Source organism: Musca domestica, unplaced genomic scaffold (assembly GCF_030504385.1).
Source record: "Musca domestica strain aabys unplaced genomic scaffold, Musca_domestica.polishedcontigs.V.1.1 5, whole genome shotgun sequence".
Taxonomy (NCBI): Eukaryota; Metazoa; Arthropoda; class Insecta; order Diptera; family Muscidae; genus Musca; species Musca domestica.
Window position 1 is genome coordinate 20,875,073 of NW_026712346.1, and position 21,618 is coordinate 20,896,690.

General features: G+C 36.2%; 2 long non-coding RNA genes across 8 annotated transcripts in view; both read right to left on the reverse strand.

Moving 5' to 3' along the window:
• Nucleotides 1-14,803: 14,803 nt before the first annotated feature.
• LOC105262289 (uncharacterized) lies at nt 14,804-15,537 on the reverse strand. Its single transcript, XR_891735.3, has 2 exons — nt 15,493-15,537; nt 14,804-15,430 (listed from the first exon to the last, which is right to left on the reverse strand). It is a non-coding gene; the product is annotated as an uncharacterized LOC105262289 (long non-coding RNA).
• A 2,182-nt stretch (nt 15,538-17,719) lies between these two features.
• LOC109614093 (uncharacterized) overlaps nt 17,720-21,618 on the reverse strand; it is a 50,130-nt gene continuing 46,231 nt past the window's right edge. Inside the window, exons 6-7 of one of the 7 annotated variants that reach the window (XR_009343429.1) lie at nt 18,396-18,548; nt 17,720-18,215 (exon numbers count right to left, since the gene is read on the reverse strand). This is a non-coding gene — a long non-coding RNA (uncharacterized LOC109614093). The remainder of the gene's footprint in view (nt 18,216-18,395; nt 18,549-21,618) is intronic. The other 6 variants (XR_009343428.1, XR_009343431.1, XR_009343430.1 and 3 more) reach the window with 6 other exon arrangements.

The following is a 21,618-nucleotide window of genomic DNA, read 5'->3' on the forward strand; positions in this document are numbered from 1 at the left end:
TCAGTCGGAAATTGTGGCAGAAACATGAAAAAAATACGAATATTAGAAAGTAGCATGAGACCGATCATTTGTTCAATCGTCATTGAATCATAATATGATAAAAAAAACAGACTTTATGGGGTCTCCAACGCATAATTTAAATGCCCAAAAAATTACTCCCATCTTACGGTAATGGGTGACTATTCTAAAATCATTTTGCCCTTAATTACAAGGTGGGCAAAACTAAATACCACGCAGCACGGTATTCTAAACGTTGGAAATACAAAAAATATGCCTTAAAGACTACAAATACGGGCCGGTAACGAGAAACGGGCCAGCTAGTTTAAAATATTTACTTTCGATGTTCCAACTCTTAGGAAGGTAAATTATATTTATCTTGTATTTAGCTTTAACTTAAAAATAGAGATTTTAAATACTTTATATTAAGGAAAATTCATGGTAGAAGAATATAGGTAGATGCATCAACGCTTAGGAACATTGATATGTCAAATTTTTAAAAATGTCTTATAAAAAATAAGTATATTTTTAAATATTTTCTTATACGACGCAAATCGGTGGTTGTTATAATACCAATTTTTCAACAACTTTTACAAATTTCAATAATTTTTCATTCAACATTTTCAATTCCAAAATCGGTTTGACAGTTCATTGTCCCAGCAACTGTGTCGATGCGACTACTTGTATTCTTCTACCATGGGACACTTTCTCAGTGCTGTTAGTTCCTGTATAGACTTTGAATGACGTTTTATTTTAGGGTAGTCTTTAAAGATCAAACCCCTGAATAACCAATAATCGGTATTTTGATGATGTTAGCCACATTTTTCAATGGAATTGTCTGAAAATCCACACAAGTAGTTCCTTGTGGGTACATTATACCTCGGCAGAGAATTATCTATATAGGTCCACAATATCGTATAGCCCCTATAAAACGGTACCACCCATTGTTCGGCATTTTGATGATTTTAGCCACATTTTTCAATGGAATTGTCTGAAATTCCACAAAAGGAGTCTCTTGTGAGCATTTTACCCCCTCAAAAAGAATTGTTTATATAGGTCCACGATATCGTATATCCCCCATATAACGGTACCCTCCGGTATTCGGCGTTTTGATAATGTTAGCCACATTTTTCAATAGAATTGTCTTAAAATCCACACAATTAGTTCCTTGCGAGTACTTTACCCCCTGACAGAGAATTGTCTATACCACGATATCGTATATCCCCCATATAACGTTACCCCCCGATATTCGGTATTTTGATGATTTTACCCACATTTTTCATCGGAATTGTCTGAAAATCCACACAAGGAGTTTCTTGTGGGTACTTTATACCTCGGAAGAGATTTATCTATATAGGTCCACGATATTGTATAGCCCCCATATAACGGTACCCCCGATATTTGGCATTTTGATGTTTTTAGCCACATTTTTCAACGGAATGGTCACAAGGGGTTCTTTGTACACAAGGGGTTCTTTGTGAGCACTTTACTCCCCGACAGAGAATTCTCTATATAGGTTAACGATAACGTATGGCTCCCATGTAACGGTATCCCGCGATATTCGGTATTTTGATGATTTTAGCCACATTTTCCAATCGAGCACTTTACCCCCTGAAACGGAATTGTCTATATAGGTCCACAATATCGTATATCCCCCATATAACGGTACTCCTCTATATTCGGTATTTTGATGATTTTAGCCACGTTTTCCAATGGAATTATGTGAAAATCCACACAAGGAGTTCCTTGTGAGTACTTTACACCCAGACATAGATTTGTCTTTATTGGTCCACAATATCGTATATCCCCCATATATCGGCACCTTCCGATATTAGGTATTTTAAAGATTTTAACTGAATTTTTAATGGTTTTTATTTTTTGAAAATTTTCTTATTCGTTCCAAATGGTGGAGGGTATTCATGTGAATACCCTACTTGGTTTTTCCAATGTTCCTACAGCTAACTTCATATTGTATTTACATACGCATTCATAACTATGAGTTTCTTCAGATACAGTTAGTTATTCTCATGCCATCAGACGTCATACTTATCTCAGCAAATGGACAAAATTCTTTTCCTAAAATCACCTCGACGTCGATTGAAGAATTTGATACGACATGGAATGTAAAATTATATTGTTCGTTGTCTATTCTACGTTCAAGTTTCCTAAAAGTTTGACTTTATTCTTATACGCGTTTTTACCGAATCCAACTAGATAAAAATTTGTCGTGTCGCCGAACTTCACATTTTTTCTCACAATGTCATCCGATATTAAATGTACATTACATTTTTCAAACATTCATCAGATTTCGATGGGCAATTTCTCGATATGTGGCTGAACTTTCCACAACTGAAGCACCTTTGAACTTTTAATTTATCTTTAGACGATTTCGACTAGTTATTACAGAGCAATTAGGACACAAAACTTTATTGTAAGTTTTGTAATTCGATTTTTCAGTAGAATGTGTTGTATGTATTGTTTCTGTATTTAAGCCACATCATTTCGTTATGTGTCTGAACTTTCCACAACTGAAGCAGTTTTGAACTTTTAATTTGTCTTTAGACGATTTCGACGAGTTATTACAGAGCAATTAAGACACAAAACTTTATTGTCAGTTTTGTAATTCGATTTCTCAGTAGAATGTGTTGTATGTATTGTTTCTGTATTCAAGCCACATCATTTCGTTGCACCCCAGTTTTTCTTTGAATTTCGTTAAGTTACGCGCAAAGCACTGTCTTCAATGAAATAGGAAGTATTCATGCACACTTTCGTCTTTGGCTATTTTTCTCTCAGTTAGAAATTTTTGTAATTGAACACTATTCATAGACGATCCGAACTCACATAACAGAACTTGTTTAGTTTTGTCCATTTAGTGAAGCCTCTTTTTCCCGTCAGTAATTTTTTTCACGAATACAAGCCTCTGGAAATCATCCCAATACATCACGATTGCCATTTCTTCCAACTAATCTTTTATGCCCTTTACCATACTATGGAGGATATATTAACTTTGTCATTCCGTTTGTAACTCCTAGAAATACTTATTTTGGACCCAATACAATATTTATATATTCTTGATCAGCGTAAAATTCTAAGTCGATTTAATGATGTTCGTTCGTCTGTGTGTCTGTTTGTTGTAATCTCGCTATATTTGGAACGAATTCAGATTGAAAGCTTAAACGTGTATTTTGCAGTATGCAGGTTAAGCTCGGTCCACGTTTACATATAGCCCCCATATAACAGTACCTCCCAATATTCGGTACTTTGATGATTTGCTTAAAATTTCGTATTTAAAGTTCGTATAGGTACTAGCATGTGACAAAAATCGGGTATGCACGTTTTCCTGTTGTCCCTATATAACGATGCCTCCCGATATTCGGTATTTTGATAATTTTGGCGGCATTATTTACGTGTGCCCGGCCGTAAAATCGGTTGCTAAGCCGACAAGAAATCCCTCCCCCAACAGAAAAGAAAGCGGATAGAGGAAACGAGTAAGTAGCCGCCATCTTATGCCAAAACAGCCAAGAAACATTATAGGGACGACGAAAGGTTCAGGCAATTTACCAAAAGACCACCTGGAAACAATAAAGGAAATTGTCAACAATAAAATCTTGGATCACATAATGGAAGGCGGTGATCAATTCCCATCACGAACAGCGACATAAAGAACGATAAAAGGTTCTTTAAGCTTGCTGCACATGCAAACACTGACGCCCTAAAGGAGATTATCGGGAAGATAAAGTCCTCTTGGGAAAACGGCATCCTCAAATTGGTGAAGAAGAGCGAAATTCCTCACCTAATAATTTGGATTTGGCAGCAAGTTTAAGACGAAACGTATGCTTGAAGTCTTTTCAAGACAAAACAAGGCTTTGGACGTGAAGAGATGAGAAGTCTTCGAAAGGGAGGAGAAGGAGGATGGCACTCTCCGTGTGATTGAAGTTGACGATCTCTCCATGGTCAGTCTGACCTAGACTAATATCATTGCTTTCTATTTGTTAGGAAAAGAGGTCCGAAGGCTTTACAATAGAGCTCAACGTAAAAAAACTAAGAGTATTCTGGTATAGCTGCCATAACAAACTTAAAGAATACAACAAAATAGTACGAACAGTAAAAAGCACCTCCTGTAAGCTTTTATGCGGATGTATGATGATGATAATGTATCAAAAATTAAAAAATTCTTTCAAACCTCCATATACAAGGCGAGGCAATGGTGGGTGATATGGGTAACAAGATGGAAACAATAGAAAAGACCCTAGGGCTTTTGATGGGCACACACTTCCCGCTGAGCATCATAACACACGTTGATATATCGGAAGACAGAGGAAATGGGACAGCAGGACGATTGGATAAGTATAAATAATCAATGGAACACCTTGTACATTAATTTCTACCTGAGACTAGTGGATCGACGGATTCCTATCGCAAATGCTGACTGGAAACTGTTGTTATACAGACGGCTCAATGCTAGGGTAGAGCGGGACTAAGTCTTTTTTATTCAAGAACCAAAAACCGTAATCCCTTTCCGCTTGTCCGATTATAATACGATCATTCATGGTGAGGTCAGGGAGATTTTAGTATCTGACATGGCTTAATGCTAACACGAGAGCGGCTACATTAAACGTTCTAACGGACATGGATATGGGTATCAGGTCATGCGGGAGTTAGAGGTAACGAGATAGAGAACTGTCCCGCCAAAACAGGCAATGCCGCTAAATACGTCACGTCTAGAGGTAAGAAATAGGGAAAAAAACGCCCACATATCCCTGTGAAACAATGAAGGCGTAGGAAAACCCAACAAAAAAAAAAAAAAACAGATCATGGTAAATGAAATAAAACAATTAAGGAATTTTGTTAAGGCAACTGAATTTCAGATATAACACACTGTAAACTACCGGTCTTCTTACAACAACCTTTTAGTCTAGAGCTCACAACAGCCCTGTACTGGCTCAAGTGTATGTCCACCAGGACATGTGGCGATTGTTTCGCCCCTCTTTTCAACTTAACGTAATCTATGTTTTGAACACTAGGCAAACTTTGTTCTTCGTAGTTGTCATTCTCTTCGTTTCGGTGCTCTCGTCTTCACCATCATCAACAGTAGCAACAGTCAGCAACTTCCGCTTTTTCAAATTAATAAAAACATGTTTGATCAATCATTCCGCATCCAACAAAGAGCAAATAGAAAAAAAGGTCTGACGTTTTCATGTTTGTCGTAACATTTTCCTTTTTTGTTGTTGTTGTATTGTTCTTCGTCGTCTTCAACAAAAGAAAAACCTCCGAACATCTTTAGCCGTTTACTATTATCTCTGTCTCCTTCATTTTCATAAACAAATTTATGAAACGTTGCCAAGTTGTTTCGAACCAATGCACAGTGGTCGACGTCGTATGGGAACAGCGGCCAAAAATACTTTCAATGCAGATATCAATATGATTCTTTGGTTATGGTACCTTGATGGGATAAAAATAAAAAATATGACAAAATGGATATGGTCGATGCATGTTTTGGCATGGTCGCCTTAAAACGTACCTCCCGAATAAGGGTTATTTGCCCAATTTTTGTCACATTTCTACACTAGATTGTTCTGTTATTTGACATTTTACGTTCTAAAGAGCTAAAAAATAGTCTTACTGAAAATTATTTGGAACGGCCCGCCTTTAGGTAGAGTCCCCATGTAAAGGTACCTTCAAAAATAGAGGTATTTTTTATACAAATCAATTCCAAATTTGAATATTTTTTTGTAAACAAAATAGACAATTTTGCTGTAAACAAAATAAACAATTCAATATAAAATTAAATCAAAGTTACTAATGGATATTTATATTATATTCTAGTAAATCAAATGCAGATTTTAATAATATAGATTTTTTATTGATTGGTAACGTTCGCTGTCCCGTTATAAAAGGGTCAGAGCTCAGAAGACGACGGACACGAGAATTTTTTCGGGTATGATTTAGTCGAAACTTTTTTATATCTTTGTTTCTAGACTCCACGGCCACCTCCTATAATTCTCCAATCGATACAATGGCATATTTTATAATGTCGGGAGCATGTATTAACATTTTATTAGCTGCGGGTGGAACATAGTGCCATGGATATCTATTTGTTAACTCTTTAGCCGTTTCCTGTGCAGAGTCCTTAAATTTTTCGACATTAATATTATACCCAGAAGACAATGCAGGCAACATTATTAAACACCCCTCAATTATATCCTTATCAATCCCAAACAACAATAACATATCCTATGTTACTAGCACCATAGAACTGACAAAATTGGAGCGAAGTCACTTCAGTATATTGGGCATAACATGCAAATCTGACAAAATCTGAAAGTTAAATTAGCACTTCTAGAATCTTAGGACCATTACTAATGGCGTGAAAAAAATCACATTGGAGGATTCAGGGGGGAAAACAATTAAAACTTTAACTGAAATCCAATTTTATTTTCAAAATTAATCTTAAAGGCCACTCAGAACACTCACATCGTCTATATTATACACAACTACTAAACACACAAATTACTGCACTAAAAATAAGTCAATACCTTGCTTTTCAATAATAATGCCAAGAGTTGTCATTTTAAAATGTATTTAATTTTGTAATACAGATCTATTTTTACTCTTTTTTTTACTGATCCCACTAAAAAAAGCAACTAACTACATTTTCTCTTTTTTGATGCTAATTTCGAAGTGTACCGTTAGAATGAAGTCAAGATTATTATGTTTTCTAAAAAGTTTAACCTCTTAAGAGTTCATATGTACACATTTGACAATAAATATCTGATTTTTAATTTTTGAATTTTGGCCACTGGTAGCGACCACTGTGCAATGTAAAATCTCCGAGCACAGTTATTTTGGCAGTATCTATTTTCTTTTATACGCCTCTTCACTTGAATGTTATTAGACAAACTCTCTGACGCTCGCGACTCGTCGTTTTTTTCCATCGCCGTCGTTTTAGAGATTTTGGTTGCCTAACCCTAATTTCACAATATAAAGTATTTCGCTCTGTAGTTCAAATATCATTATTTTGTCCATACAATTTTTCATTATGAACATATTCTTTTACCGTCTTCCTTAAATCTTAGATTATATTATATATAATAATCATATTAATATAATTATCATATTGCCATAATAAGTCTATTTTTTAAATTTCTTCCTTTAAGGTTTTCATTACATTGTTGCATCATATTTGCAGCATGCATTTGCGAATGCAAGAGAGTAAAGAATGCCTCATTATCAGAATTTGTCTCCAAAATTAAAATAAGCTAAGCTATCTATGTATATTATTATTGATTTACCTTGGATAAAACAAAATCGCGTAAAAATGCGAAATTTTAACATTTTCATTTTGACTTTTGAAATGTACAATAGTAATGTTTTATATTTCATGATTTTTTTTCCACTTTGACTTACTATTTTCGAATGTATATTTGTAGAGTTTTTTTTTTTTGGTTTCATGTATCATGTGTAGTCTGTTTGGGGAGTATAAAGCGACAACGGACAAAGATTTTATGATAGATTTTATGTATTTAAGTGGAACTATACGAATAATATCATTTCAGAAGAAGCTAAGAACAAAAAAAAATCAGTATTTAACCATTTTACCCTACCGTTTTTTCAATTTGATGAACTTCAATTAATCTACTCAATTTCTTTAAAACTGAAATTGCAGGCGAGTTACATAAAAGTGTAGTATCGAATTATGTGATGTCGAAACTGAATAGACGATTTCGAAATAATTTAACGTTAAATATACCTACTTACTTTTTGAAAATCGCTAAAAAATCACGAAAAACTCTTTCATTGCAAAAATTCTAAAATCGAGAAAATTCAGCTTCAGCTGGAAGATGCGAACACATTTGAACAAACAACAAGCTAAAAAGCAGTAAGTTCGGCAGAGCCGAACTTTGAATACCCTCCATCTTTTGGAACGAATATGGAAATTTTCAAAAATAAAATCCTTAAAAAAATCTGTTAAAATTTTAAAAAAAAGCGAATATAGCCGTTATATTGAGGTCTGTACGACGTGGAGCTACATAAGCCATTACCATATTCAAATTCGAAACTTGATATAAACGGTGAATAATGTAGCTAAAATTTTCTGTCACAGGCTGTAGCATCCATTACGAACTTCAAATACGACATCTCAAACAATTTCGGTGGGTATTGTACCTAAACTCGTCAAAATACCGAATTTAGTATATATATACTGTAGTTCCCATTACAAACTTCAAATACCAAATTTGAAACATTTCCGGTTAATAACCTGCTACTGGAAAAATAAACATGTGTGCAAAATTTTAGCTTTCCATCTTAATTCGTTCGAAAGACAGACAGTCAGACAGACAGGCGGACGTCGCTAAATCGACTTAGAATTTTACGCTGATAAAGAGTATATATACTTTGTTGGGTCTGACATGAGTATTTCCAGGAGTTACAAACGGAATGATAAAGTTAATATATCCTCCATAGTATGATGGATATGATGACTGAAAAAGCGTTATGGGACTCATTTCAAAAAGTGGATCTACTTCTTACATATGACAATAATCCGTCCAATGAAACATTTCCAAATTTGAAACATTTCCGGTTAATAACCTGCTACTGGAAAAATAAACATGTGTGCAAAATTTTAGCTTTCCATCTTAATCCGTTCGAAAGACAGACAGTCAGATAGACAGGCGGACGTCGCTAAATCGACTTAGAATTTTACGCTGATAAAGAGTATATATACTTTGTTGGGTCTGACATGAGTATTTCCAGGAGTTATAAACGGAATGATAAAGTTAATATACCCTCCATAGTATGATGGATATGATGACTGAAAAAGCGTTATGGGACTCATTTCAAAAAGTGGATCTACTTCTTTCATATGACAATAATCCGTCCAATTAGAGCTCAAAATGCAAAATTCTTTGGGACTGCAATCAGTAAAATACCGAATATAAATGGTGCAAAATAGTAGAGCGCATTGGACATTTATTTCTTTCCAGAAATTCTTCCCAAACATTCAATATACCTTAAATCGCTTTTGCATAAATCGCTGGGTCATAATCCCCGTATAAGGGTACAAAACGATCCCAATTACGTTTTACATTTTAACCATATTCTCATGCTAAATTGAGAAGAAACCATCCTTGCAATAAATGATCACTTTTTGGTATAACCATCATATGTTTTAAACTATTTTCGGAGCCTTGGCCACTTTTTATTTTATTTTTTTGTCCCTTATTTGGCACCTTTGTTTCTAAGGGGGTCGAAAACCATTTCTCATAAAATTTTTAATTTTCGCAGTAGGGTCCATTTTAGTCTTGACTACATTCATCAATTGATTTGGCTAAAAAATTGTATTTATGCTACTCTGGGGCAGAGAGCCATCCTTCAGGTAATTGTCCACATAGACATTTATGTGTACCCCCATGTCCACTTTCCTAACCAATGTGTGCTCAGAAAAGAAAATTTTGTATTCTATTGAATTTGTAACCCCCAAGACAATTCAGGGTTGCCATATTCGACGGACCCATCTGGCAACGCCATAATTTTTGACAGAGATGTCACATCGCTTAATGACATACCGCGTTTGAAGCGTCAGTCCAAGCAGATTTTTACCATGAACCAATACACGCGCTCTGAAATAGTTGAAATTTACAAGAAGTTAATTGTGAAAACTCAACGTGCTTTTAAAACATTAAAAAATGTGAGAAGTGCGCCTTCTAAGAACACCATTAAGCGTTTATACGAACAATTTTCGACTGGTAAGGCTCTTCTAATCCGAAGAGGCCATATAAAAGTCGACCAAGGCGATCGGCCGAGAATATCGCTGCCGTACGAGCCAGTGTTGAGAGGTCCCCAAGAACATCCCAAAAACGCCGTTCTCAACAGTTGGGCATGACTCGGTCCACTTTACAACGGATTATTCGTATTGATTTGCATTTGTTCCCGTACAAAATTCAATTGACGCAAATAATGTTGCCTTTTCATCGGAATTGTCTGAAAATCCACACAAGGAGTTTCTTGTGGGTACTTTATACCTCGGAAGAGATTTATCTATATAGGTCCACGATATTGTATAGCCCCCATATAACCGTACCCCCGATATTTGGCATTTTGATGTTTTTAGCCACATTTTTCAACGGAATGGTCACAAGGGGTTCTTTGTACACAAGGGGTTCTTTGTGAGCACTTTACTCCCCGACAGAGAATTCTCTATATAGGTTAACGATAAAGTATAGCTCCCATGTAACGGTACCCCCACGGTATTCGGTATTTTGATGATTTTTGCCAAATTTTTCAATGGAATTGTCTGAAATTCCACAAAAGGTGTCCCTTGCGAGCATTTTACCTCCTCAAAAATAATTGTCTATATAGGTCCACGATATCGTATATCCCCCATATAACGGTACCCCCCGATATTCGGTATTTTGATGATTTTACCCACATTTTTCAACGGAATTGTCTGAAAATCCACATAAGGAGTTCCTTGTGGGTACTTTGTACCTCGGCAGAGAATTACCTATATAGGTCCACAATATCGTATAGCCCCCATATAGCGGTACCCCCGATATTCGGTATTTTGAAGATTTTACCAACATTTTTTCAATGGAATTCCCTGAAATTCCACAAAAGGAGTCCCTTGTGGGCATTTTACCTCCTCAAAAAGAATTGTCTATATAGGTCCACGATATCGTATATCCCCCATATAACTGTAACCCCCGATATTCGGTATTTTGATGATGTTAGCCACGCTTTTCAATGGAATTATCTCAAAATCAACACAAGTAGTTCCTTGTGAGTACTTCACCCCCTGAGAGAGAATTGTCTATACAGGTCCACGATATCGTGTATCCCCCATATAACTGTACCCCCGATATTCGGTATTTTGATGTTTTTAGCCATATTTTTCAACGGAATGGTCACAAGGGGTTCTTTGTGAGCACTTTACCCCCCGACAGAGAATTCTCTATATAGGTTAACGATAACGTATAGCTCCCATATAACGGTACCCCGCGATATTCGGTATTTTGATGATTTTAGCCACATTTTCCAATCGTATTGTCTGAAAATCCACACACGGAGTTCTTTGTGAGAACTTTACCCCTGAAACGGAATTGTCTATATAGGTCCACAATATCGTATATCCCCCCATATATCGGCACCTTCCTATATTAGATATTTTAAAGATTTTAAAAGAATTTTTATTGGATTCTATTTTTTTGAAAATTTTCTAATTCGTTGCAAATGGTGGAGGGTATTCAAAGTTCGGCCCGGCCGAACTTACTGCTTTTTTACTTGTTTTTTAATCGTTTCGTACTCCAAACAAAACGAAACCACAAACATTTCAATGCCAGAAGTACACAAACAATACGATTGCCTTAATGTACTTCGGGTGTGTGCAGCCGAGCTGTATCGTTTACGAACCAATCGCCACGAAACTTTTGCAAACGTCTGCTTGTCTAAATGATGACAGGTACGTCAAGAGTTGTTATTCTTAATATTGTTTTTTTTTGCGCTTTTTACCTTGTATGATTGTCAAATAAATGAATAAAAATAAATAATTCTAACTTTTAATTAGTTTGTACATTATGTGTATTGAGTTAATATACAGGAAAACGTTTGCAAACATTAGCAATGAGTATTGTACTGTTTCGTTTCCAATGTTGCGTCATCCACCAGAGTACATTTCAGTTTAGTTTTTCTTTTCACTCATCTACACAAACAGTACAAAAGAAGAAACAAGTCCCGTTATCTTAATATCGGTTTTGTTTCGTTTCGTACTTCGAGAAAAAACAGAACGAAACGATTGCAGACGTTTCCAATAGTTCATTTTCGTTCGTTGATTCTATGGAGGGTATATTAGCTTTGTCATTCCGTTTCTAACTCCTCGAAATATTCATAATAGACCCTACAAAGTATATATATATCCCGTCTGTCTGTCTGTTGCATTCACGCTATATTTCGAACGAATTGAGATAGAAAGCTAAAATTTTGCATACAAGGATATTCGGTATTTTCACGATATTAACGACATTAATTACCTGAATTATTTAAAATTTAGTATTTGAAGTTCGTAAAGGGACTACAGCCTATGACAAAAAATTTCGTATGCAGGACCACGTCTTCGTATAGCCCCCAACGGTTTTCAATTAAGTGTTAGTTTTCTGTTTTTTATACCCTCCACCAAAAAAGGTATGGAGGGTATATTAATCTCGTCATTCCATTTGTAACTCATAGAAATAATCATTTTAGACCCAACAAAATATATATATTCTTGATCAGCGTAAAATTCAAAGACGATTTAGCCCTGTCCGTCCGTCTGTCCGTCCGTCCGTCTGTCCGTCTGTTGTAATCACGCTACAGTCTAAACGAATTAAGATAGATCTTTTGTCTGCAGGCAGGTCAAGTTCGAAGATGGGCTATATCGGTCCACGATATCGTATATCCCCCATATAACAGTACCCCCGATATTCGGTATTTTGATGATGTTAGCCACATTTTTCAATGGAATTGTCTGAAAATCCACACAAGTAGTTCCTTGTGGGTACTTTATACCTCGGCAGAAAATTATCTATATAGGTCCACAATATCGTACATCCCCCATATAACGGTACCCCCCGATATTTGGTATTTTGATGGTTTTACCCACATTTTTCAACGGAATTGTCTGAAAATCCACACAAGGAGTTCCTTGTGGGTACTTTATACCTCGGCAGAGAATTATCTATATAGGTCCACAATATCGTACATCCCCCATATAACGGTACCCCCCGATATTTGGTATTTTGATGATTTTACCCACATTTTTCAACGGAATTGTCTGAAAATCCACACAAGGAGTTCCTTGTGGGTACTTTATACCTCGGCAGAGAATTACCTATATAGGTCCACAATATCGTATAGCCCCCATATAACGGTACCCCCGATATTCGGTATTTTGATGATGTTAGCCACATTTTTTAATGGAATTGTCTGAAAATCCACGCAAGTAGTTCCTTGTGGGTACTTTATACCTCGGCAGAGAATTATCTATATAGGTCCACAATATCGTATAGCCCCCATATAACGGTACCCCCGATATTCGGTATTTTGATGATTTTACCCACATTTTTCAACGGAATTGTCTGAAAATCCACACAAGGAGTTCCTTGTGGGTACTTTATACCTCGGCAGATAAATGTCCATACAGGTCCACGATATCGTATAGCCCCCATGTAACGGTACCCCCACGGTATTCGGTATTTTGATGATTTTTGCCAAATTTTTCAATGGAATTGTCTGAAATTCCACAAAAGGTGTCCCTTGCGAGCATTTTACCTCCTCAAAAATAATTGTCTATATAGGTCCACGATATCGTATATCCCCCATATAACGGTACCCCCCGATATTCGGTATTTTGATGATTTTACCCACATTTTTCAACGGAATTGCCTGAAAATCCACATAAGGATTTCCTTGTGGGTACTTTGTACCTCGGCAGAGAATTACTTATATAGGTCCACAATATCGTATAGCCCCCATATAGCGGTACCCCCGATATTCGGTATTTTGATGATTTTACCCACATTTTTTCAATGGAATTCCCTGAAATTCCACAAAAGGAGTCCCTTGTGGGCACTTTTACCTCCTCAAAAAGAATCGTCTATATAGGTCCACGATATCGTATATCCCCCATATAACTGTAACCCCGATATTCGGTATTTTAATGATGTTAGCCACGCTTTTCAATGGAATTATCTCAAAATCAACACAAGTAGTTCCTTGTGAGTACTTCACCCCCTGAGAGAGAATTGTCTATACAGGTCCACGATATCGTGTATCCCCCATATAACTGTACCCCCGATATTCGGTATTTTGATGTTTTTAGCCATATTTTTCAACGAATGGTCACAAGGGGTTCTTTGTACACAAGGGGTTCTTTGTGAGCACTTTACCCCCCGACAGAAAATTCTCTATATAGGTTAACGATAACGTATAGCTCCCATATAACGGTACCCCGCGATATTCGGTATTTTGATGATTTTAGCCACATTTTCCAATCGTATTGTCTGAAAATCCACACACGGAGTTCTTTGTGAGAACTTTACCCCTGAAACGGAATTGTCTATAGGTCCACAATATCGTATATCCCCCCATATATCGGCACCTTCCTATATTAGATATTTTAAAGATTTTAAAAGAATTTTTATTGGATTCTATTTTTTTGAAAATTTTCTAATTCGTTCCAAATGGTGGAGGGTATTCAAAGTTCGGCCCGGCCGAACTTACTGCTTTTTTACTTGTTTTTTTTTTTATTAACTGTTCGGTCCGGCCAAACTTAGCTGCTATTTTACTTGTTTTAAATTAAACTGGAGATAAAGCATTAAAAACTGAGATACCTCTAGAAAATTTTGTTATCTCATTTTCAATACCAACCATCTTTGACACAATACAAATTATTCTGCTAAATTTTGACGCTCTACGTCAAATAATGTGGGCTGTACCGTGATTTCAACAGACAGACAGACAGACGGACAACGTCACATCGATTTAGAATTTTATGCTGATTATGAATATATATATTTTATGGGGTCTACGACGAATATTTAGGAATGTTACAAACGGAACGACAAAGTTAATATACTCTCCTTTCCAAGGTGGAGGGTATAAAAAATGTTTGCCAAATTATATAAAAATCGGTTCAGATTTGGATATTGCTCCCTTATATATTTTATTCAAACACTGTAGGTTTGTCCGATTACCATAAAATTCAAAATGAGTGATGAAATTTGGTACCAAAAGTAAATTTACCAATTAGGTATATTGAAATCAGTTCAAATTTGGATATAGCGTTCATATATATTTAAGGCCGATTTCGTATATATTTGATGCACCAAACACGCTTTATATCTCAAATTTTAATCAAATTTGGTACAAAAATAAATTTGAAAATTATATTGAAATCTGTACAGATTTCGATATAGCTCCCATATATATTTTGTTGCGGAACCACCAAATTCTAAGTCCCAAGCAAAAAAAAATTTTGCGTGACGGGTACTTAGGAGAGGCATATTTTTGCATCGTGGAAGCCTTTAATCACCTTAATAATTGAGCCCAGTTTTAAGTTCTTTTTTTTTTTTTGCGTTGTGTGTATATTCATGAAAAAGGCACTTGCTGAGGGTAAACTTAAAATGACGGCAATGGTTAGCCATGCCTGTAAAACAGACATTTGATGCGGGTAACCTTTAATTGTGGTCAGGTTTAGCCATGCCATTAATTTAGGTTGTGGAAATGCTGACCATTTAATGGTAGGATTCTGCAGGGGGATACTTTAAAAAACGCAGTACTTTATCCATATAGAACCATCAACCTCTGTCGGTAGAACAATCTACGTTCCTAAAGAAATGAAGAATTGATCTACCAAAAGTTTGTGGGGCTTCCTTCACACAGCAACATGCGGCAAAACCTGAAACGAAAAGAAAAATATATATTAGTAAAAATAAAGATAATATTTGTTTGGACGTATACGAAGAATGCCGCAGCTGCTCGGTTATTAAAATACCTTTTGTTCTTTGTTTACATTCTTCTATTCGTCATTTGACAGCAGACTATCGCGTTGCCAACGAAATGTTTTGATAACAATGTATTAGGTGTGTCTGGTTACCCTAAAATTTGTAACAATTGTTACAAATTGTTACTGGAAGTCGTCTGTTAACCCGAAAGTTCTGCAAAAAAGAGCGGTTGGAGAGAGATTTTGACAGTTCTTTCAGTGAGAGTTTGCAAATTCTTGCTGGACAAATTTCTTCTTGCAATCTCTTGCAACTCTTCTTCTTCTCATTCATCGACATACAATCAGATGTTTTCTATTGTTTATTTATTTATTTTTGTGATTTTAATTTGCAAATATTGTTTTGGAATTAGCAAGACTAATTGTTTTTGAAGAACAACTTTACAAAATGTGAAAAACATAAATATTAATATGTAATAAGAAAATAAAAGACTATTTCCAACATTTTTAGACAAATGCCATTAGCAACAGGTTTAAAGGATTTCGCGGAACACATCAAATCTATCTTCCTTTTATTGCTCAAATTTTCATTTTATTGTCAATTTCCTTTTTATTTATAAAATTTGTGAAATTGGTGGTGGTACCTTTCGTTTAATTCTTTTAATGGGGGACAAATTGGTTTGTTTTGACAAATCAGCTGATTAGTTGCAAATTTCTGCAGGAATACCGTCTGTTTACTTTTCGCAATTTGCTTGCAAAAGAGAATAACACTACCTTACTCTCTCAGAAAGATGTTGCTGGATAATTCCTGCAGGAAAAGTAACCAGACACACCTATTATCAGCACAATGGCGGAATATTCATTCTTGGTGGAGACCAAATAATTGAAAGCTTTCTGAATTAAGAGGAAAACCTATGCATAAGGGTACCGCCCAGTGAAAGGGACAAATACTAGGGACAAAAGAAGGATAACAATAAGGGATAGATCAATATGTCGGTTAATGGAAAGCTGCCATTTTTTCTCTCTAAGCTTATAAATAAGTGTTAAAACCAGAGAACGGTGATTTTAAGCATTGGTGCTGAGTGAGAAACATTAACTTCTCTGTGGGAATAAAGTACAAAGTTTTTGAAAAATTATAAAGTGAATTTAAATATAATAAAGGCGATATCTGCCGAACATTGATTTGATTAAGATAAAGGTAAAATAAGAAAACAGTGTCTTATGAACGAAGAAGTTGAATTTTTTTATCGTGTAAAATAGGTGACTATCGCAGGGTGTTGTTATATATAAAGTGGTCAAAGCCCAATTTTATCCTCAGACGCATTATTGAACCAGCAATTAAGAAAGGTAATATGCAGATTTCGGCGTTTAATAAGTATAGAGTAATGGTAAGACATGGTTTGTTTCGTTTAGGCCACCAGAAACCTTGTTTGTTGGACGGAAGTATCGTAGAGGAAATATAGCCACTAAAATAGATTACCCAAGTAAAAAGTCGGAAAAAAGGTAGGACATTAGTATTGCCAATTACCTTACGGCGCATAGCCCACTGCCACCTAGAGGAAACACCCGAGCTGACAAAAACTTTGCAAAAGCTCAGTACCAGAACTTTACCTGAGAATATATAACTTTGTGCCCGAGCGAATTTACGTATAACAGTTATAATTCGCCGAAGTATCTCTGCCACAGTCAGTCCCGTATAAAAAGACTGGCATTTGGTTATGTGACGACTGAATGAGATCAAAATAAGCATAACCAGTTAAAATCGTCAAAGAAAATAATTTTCATAAATTATCTTTAGTTTCTAAGTGTATAACGTATTGTATGATTTATTTATATTTTGCTTTGCATATTGTTTTTATTTTTTTATCCAAATTGACTATTTTTATTTGAGTGTAAATGATAACGTTTCCTTTCCTCGTCTAGTTTACGTCGTATTTGCTTCACACTAGGAACCACAATTGTGCATCTGGCGATATAGTTGATCCTAAGCCTATAATAGAGCTCTATTAGGAAATCTAGGGTATTGGAGTTTATTGAGCATTGTCCACTGATAAGGACGTAGTTTTGCAAAGTATTGTGGGTTCTAATAGACCAGTCGGTCAATCGTTCTGTTTATCAAGACTTCTTTTATTTGGTTCGAAGAACCTTTCGACATTCCTTTGGTCAGAGAGAAGATATTATAAAAAAGGAGAACATCAAACTATATTTTATTAATTTTTTTGTTCTATATTTATTTTAATGTTTCTCAGTTTTTTTATTAGTTTTAAATAGTAATAATTAAGGAAAAAGGATACCTAATCATAAAATAAAATCAACATTTTTCAATAAATATAATGTGAATCTTTAGACAATTAGAAATATGATAGTTTAACTGAAAAGGAAAGGAGGGAAAGGAAGATGAGGTGAGTGGTGGTACTTCCAGCGGTAATAGGGGTCATCAAGGCAAGATTGGTAGGATGACTATGGTCGGGTGGGCGGCTAAGTTTGACTCTGAACCCGGAGTCCGGAGTTTTGATGGCAGAAGTTAAAGTAAATTATCAATAGGAATAGACCAAATCGATTGTGTGCGTTCCTGGGCAAGAGATGTCGGGATGGAACCTGCCCCAAGAGAGTCGGCGATATAGAGGCATCGATCTGGCTCCGCTTAAAAGGACACGTAACAATATGGCGCCCAAACCAAAGAAACCCTTGCGGTGTATTAATATAGGAAGTGTACGTCATCAACACACTTAGCAATAGCCAACTAAATAAAAAGAGAAAAAGACCAACATTAGTTTCTTGGAATCTGAATAGACAAATCAGTGAATGTAGTAGCCATTCTGGACAATGGGCCAGAAAGTGATGTACTACAACCACTGATAATGGATAAGTCAGAGAAATAGAGGCAATGACAAGTACAAACTGGGGATAAAAGGTGACATACCTCTTAGATTATTAACAAGAGTATCCGCACTGACCATCCTAGATAAAACAAAAGTTATAGAATTAGCAGTATGTTTGGTAGTGATCCAGTTTATATGTCTGGGTATCCGCTCTGGAGGAGTCTAGAGGACCGTTGTACCTAAAAATATATAAACTAATATCTGATGAAGTATGGAATCAGTGCATATATCAAATCAAACGTTTTGCATTTTCAATTTATTTTGTATTTTTGGTAGTAGTTGAATGTACCATCACAACCATAGCGACGGATATAGCCAAAAAACCGCGTACCCCACACCTCATCATAATAAACCTCCTAATAAAAAAATTTATACATATAAAAGAGATTAAAGGATTATAAAAAAAATTACTCTCATTTTAAAATTTTTTTACTTTTGAAATTTGATTCTAGAAAGTGATTTAAGAAATTGTTTTTTTTTTAGAGATACTTCGTTGTTTTTATATACCTGTTAAAAAGTCTTTGTGGTAAAAAAATAAAAAATATAGAGACCAAGGGTAATGAGTAGGGAGACTCGCTCCAAATCTAAAAGAAGAAAAAGAGATAGGCCAATTTTATTTGACTTGAATAGGACCATAAACATCTTGGAAGAAAAACAGCAGAAATCTCAAAATCTAGAAAAAATGGCAGAAGAAAACCAGCATGGCGAGGGGCAAATTAAGGATTTTTCTCAAACCATTAATTCGAGAGCCCCGATGTCCAATGCCTTAGGTCCTTTATATCTTCAGGGGGCTGGAGAGGGGTCGGAGACCCAGAGAACTGTTCATAATCCTGAACAGATTAAGGTCTTAGAAACATCCATTAAAAGGGTTCTGTCCGAGATGGGTGATATAAGAAAGACACTTGGGGACTTGACATCCGCAATGGACCAACTTTTGAGAAAACAGGGTGGAAATGTCAGCAACACACCTGAACGTAAATCCAATGGAATGCTAAACCATGGGGGAATCACAGCGCTCCCGTCTACGGACACTCGTCCAGAAAGGCGGCCAAATGAGACAAAACCTAAAGAGGTGTCCATAGCACCAACATCGTCTAGTTCAAATAATGGCGGAACAAATGGTTCGCACACTAGGACGGTAACCATGGAGACTGGAAAAGAGTTTAGTATAGTTCGACTTAATAAATTGGGTCTTACGTTTGATGGAGGTTCCAACAGTTTAGGAGTTGAAGAGTTCGTTTACCGATTGGAATATTATCAAAAGCAATATAACATACCATAGTCGGAAGTCATAAGACACTTTACCCTTATATTGTCCGGTAGAGCTGAGTCTTGGTATTGGCTATTACAAAAGACGCATGAAATCCATAGCTGGGACCATCTTAAATATAGTATTTTGAGCCAATACCAATCGTCTAAGTCAAATTTTGAAATCCTCACGGAACTTGCCCAAAGGAAACAGCAAATCAACGAATCGGTAGACAATTTTTTTCATGCAATGGGTCAAGTTCGAGCCAAATTGGTGCAACCTATCTCGGAATGTGACATGATGAAAATTCTGAAGAAAAACGTTACAGACGGTATAGGAACAATTGTATATCCGATTCAAGTGTCATCAGTTGAACAGCTAAGAGTGGAGTGTATTGAGGCCGAGAGGAACTTTTTAAGGCGGGAAAACCGACTGACATGTTAGGTTTTCGGATGAACAAGAGGAGGGTGAATTGAAAGAATTGGCTGATATGCAGTACAACAGGCAAGTAAAACCCCAACTAACCTGTTGGAATTGCAGGCAATTAGGACATTTTTTCCGCGATTGTGAGGAAGCGACTAGGGAATTATTCTGTTATAAGTGCGGCAACCCTGGAACTACTACCCCCAGATGTAGAATGTGCCAGCAGGAAAATGGGAACAAGGGCGGGGATCAGGAAGGGAGACCCCGTCCGAATTAGACATCCCTGTGGTAAAACGTTTCAGCCTAAAAAAAGTAAAAAGTAACATTAATATTATCCCGGGTATGAGACACTATTTATCTGTGAATGAACGAAAAGAAAATTATGTCAAAGTGAGACAAAAGATATTTGGATGTCCACACAAAAGTCAGATAAAAAAATTCCGAAAGTAGGGGAAAAATTTAATTCGAAACGAAAAAATTATCAAATTATTAGTGAAGCAATTAGCAGGGCTAGAACCCAACATGACCCCAGACCTTTTGCGGAAATCGATATAGATGGTCATAAATTAAAGGGCCTGCTGGACACCGGTGCTTCAGTAAGCTTACTGGAAAAGGGCTGTAGGGAACTAATAGAAAGTTTAGACTGCGACTTAAAACCGATATTCTCTAATATAAAAACCGCCACAGGAAGTCAACACAGATTGATTGGAAAAATTATTAATATAAGTTATAATAACGTTAAGAAAGAAATGGAATTTTACTTGTGTCCCGACCTAGAGCAGGAATTGTATTTAGGGGTAGATTTTTGGAGAGTGTATAATTTAGCCCCCCAAGTAATACCAGTGGAGGAGATGAAAATAGAACAGTTCCAAAAATACATTATCGACGGAGATATTTACAAATTAAACCCTCACGAATTGTCCAAAGAACAACAAAAACAGTTGGACAAGGTAATCAGGGGCTTCGATACCTTTTCGACTAGCCTGGAGAAGCATTCTATAAAGCTCGTCGAGGGTGCTGAACCGGTCAAAGACAGGTATTATCCGATCTCTCCGGCGGTACAGGCCATTGTCTATCAGGAAGTAGACAATATGCTATGTCTAAATGTGATAGAGGAAAGCAATAGTCCATGGAGTAATAGGACCACAGTCGTGAGGAAACCCGGAAAGAACAGGTTCTGCTTGGATGCCCGTAAATTGAATAAACTAACAGTAAAGGATGCATACCCGCTCCAAAACATAGACGGCATTCATTTCAATCGATGAAACCCATTATATAAGCAGTGTCGATTTGAAATACGCCTTCCGGCAAATCGAACTAGATGACACGAGAAAAACCTACACAGCGTTTACAGTCCCAGGTCGCCCTTTATACCAATTTAGGGTAATGCCTTTCGGCCTTTGCAATGCGGCTCAACGCTTGTGTAGGCTTATGGATAAAGTTATACCATCACATCTAAAAGAAAATGTGTTCATTTATCTAGATGATCTGCTTATAATATCGGGGGAGTTTGAAAATCATTTGAAATTACTGAAAGAGGTTGCAGAATGCCTCAAGAGGGCGAATCTGACGATTGGGTTAAACAAGTCCCA